Raw genomic sequence first — 2,486 nt, 5'->3', positions numbered from 1 at the left:
TCCCCTCTCTCATCTCTCACCTCTCCTCCCTCCTCTATTCCCCCCTCTCTCCTCTTTCCCTCTCTTCTCTCTCTCTATTCCCCCTCTCTCACTCTATCCCCTCTTCTCTCTTTATTCCCCCTCTCTCTCTCTCTTTTATTTCAACTCTCTCTCTATTCCTCTCTCTCTCTCTTTTCCCCTCTCTCTCTCTTCCCCCTCTCTCTCTATCCCCTCCCTCTCTCCCTTTCCCCCTCTCTCTCTCTCTCTCTCTCCCCCCTCTCTTTCTCTATCCCCCCCTCTCGCTCTCTCTCTCTCTCTATCCCCCTCTCTCTCTCTCTATCCCCCTCTCTCTCTCTCTATTCCCCTCTCTCTCTCTCGCTCTATTCCCCCTCTCTCTCTCTCTCTCTCTCTATTCCCCCCTCTCTCTCTCTCTATTCCCCCCTCTCTCTCTCTCTATTCCCCCCTCTCTCTCTCTATTCCCCTCTTTCTCTCTCTATTCCCCCTCACTCTCTCTATACCCCACCTCTCTCTCTCTCTCTCTTATTTCACTCTCTCTCTCTATTCCTCTCTCTCTCTCTTCCCCCTCTCTCTCTATTCCCCCCCCTCTCCCCTCTCTCTCTCTTCCCTCTCTCTCTCTTCCCCTCTCTCTCTCTATTCCCTCCTCTCTCTCTCTCTATTCCCTCCTCTCTCTCTCTCTATTCCCTCCTCTCTCTCTCTCTATTCCCTCCTCTCTCTCCCTATTCCCTCCTCTCTCACTCTATTCCCTCCTCTCTCTCTATTCCCTCCTCGCTCTCTCTCTCTTCCCTCCTCGCTCTCTCTCTATTCCCTTCTCTCTATTCCCTCTCTCTCTCTCTATTCCCTCCTCTCTCTCTCTCTTCCCTCCTCTCTCTCTCTATTCCTCCCTCTCGCTCTCTATTCCTCTCTCTCTCTCTGTTCCCCTCTCTATCCCTCTCTCTCTCTTCCCCTTTCTCTCTCTATTCCCCTTTCTCTCTCTATTCCCTCTTTCTCTCTCTCTTCCCACCTTTCTCTCTCTATTCCCCTCTTTCTCTCTCTATTCCCCTCTCTCTTTCTCTATTCCTCTCTCTCTCTCTTCCCCCCTCTCTCTCTCTCTTCCCCCCTCTCTCTCTCTATCCCCTCTCTCTCTCTCAATCCCCTCTCTCTCTCTCTATTCCCCTCTGTCTCTCTATCCCCCCCTCTCTCTCTACCCCTCCCCCTCTCTCGCTCTCTATCCCTCCCCCTCTCTATTCCCACTCTCTCTATCCCCCCCCTCTCCACACCCCCACCCTCTATTCTCCTGTTGTGTGTGAACTGGTTGTGAATTTGATGCCAGCCCCTGGGTTTCTCTGCCACCAGGAGTGTAAGGATTACCGTGCTGGGACTCTCTCCTCCGCTGCTCAGTGTCTGGAAGTTTTCACGGGAAGCTTGCCTTGCCTCCAGCCAGTACCCGAGCTGTTGCTGTAGGCCGTGGCTTTCTGACTGTAATCCAGTGCACTGTTGCTTTCCCTGCGTTATCCCTCTCTCCGTATTCCCTTCTCTATTCCCCTCTCCTTTCTGCTCGACTTGTCAATTACCTTTCACACACGATATGAGCTTACCGTCTCACCCAGTGATGCCTCTCACCGCAAAAGCCCCGCAGGTCTGCAATCCATATGTTAATGCTTTATAATCATCCCTTTATCAGCAGAGGGAGGCCACACCTCTGTCGCTATGGTAATACAGCAATATTTGATAAGGATGGGCACTCCAGGCTTTGCGCGAGTACAAGAACCATTCTCCCCTCCCCCTCCATCCTATCAGCCGGCTCTCTGCGAGACTTGCAGTCAATGGCTGGCCAACTTCGAGGCATTCCAGCTATTCCTGTCAATGTCCCACCTCATCGAACACAACAGTAAGGGAGGACATTCAGTCCATCAGGCCTGTGCCGGCCCTGTGAAAGAACGATCCCATTAGTCGCGCAATGCTCCAGGCAATAAGTGGGGGGGGGACGCGTGTTTTTTATTAGTTCCGGGATGTGGGCGTCGCTGGCCAGGCCGGCATTTATTGCCCGTCCCTAATTGCCCCGTGAGAAGGTGGTGGTGAGCCGCTGCCTTGAACCGCTGCAGTCCGTGTGGTGAAGGTGCTCCCACAGTGCTGTTAGGGAGGGAGTTCCAGGATTGTGACCCAGCGACGATGAAGGAACGGCCAATATATTTCCAAGTCAGGATGGTGTGTGACTTGGAGGGGAACGTGGAGGTGGTGGTGTTCCCCTGGGCCTGCTGCCCTTGTCCTTCTAGGTGGTAGAGGTCGCGGGTTTGGGAGGTGCTGCTGAAGAAGCCTTGGCGAGTTGCTGCAGTGCATCTTGTAGATGGTGCACACTGCAGCCACGGTGCGCCGGTGGTGGAGGGAGTGAATGTTGAAGGTGGTGGATGGGGTGTCAATCAAACGGGCTGCTTTGTCCTGGATGGTGTCGAGTTTCTTGAGTGTTGTTGGAGCTGCAACTTATCCAGGCAAGTGGAGAGTATTCCATC

The 2,486-nt window shown here is 53.5% G+C and overlaps 1 protein-coding gene across 3 annotated transcripts in view; it reads right to left on the bottom strand.

Annotated features, from left to right (window-relative positions):
* Positions 1-1,723, bottom strand: part of LOC139264786 (IQ motif and ankyrin repeat domain-containing protein 1-like) — a 168,917-nt gene extending 167,194 nt beyond the window's left edge. For 2 of the 3 annotated variants that reach the window (XM_070881921.1, XM_070881924.1), the window contains exon 1: positions 1,575-1,723. The gene's annotated coding sequence lies outside the window, so the exon portion shown is untranslated. The remainder of the gene's footprint in view (positions 1-1,574) is intronic. The other variant, XM_070881923.1, reaches the window with a different exon arrangement.
* Positions 1,724-2,486: the final 763 nt, after the last annotated feature.

Source organism: Pristiophorus japonicus, chromosome 5 (genome assembly GCF_044704955.1).
Source record: "Pristiophorus japonicus isolate sPriJap1 chromosome 5, sPriJap1.hap1, whole genome shotgun sequence".
In the NCBI taxonomy this organism is placed as follows: domain Eukaryota; kingdom Metazoa; phylum Chordata; class Chondrichthyes; family Pristiophoridae; genus Pristiophorus; species Pristiophorus japonicus.
This window is presented reverse-complemented; position numbering and strand designations above follow the sequence as displayed.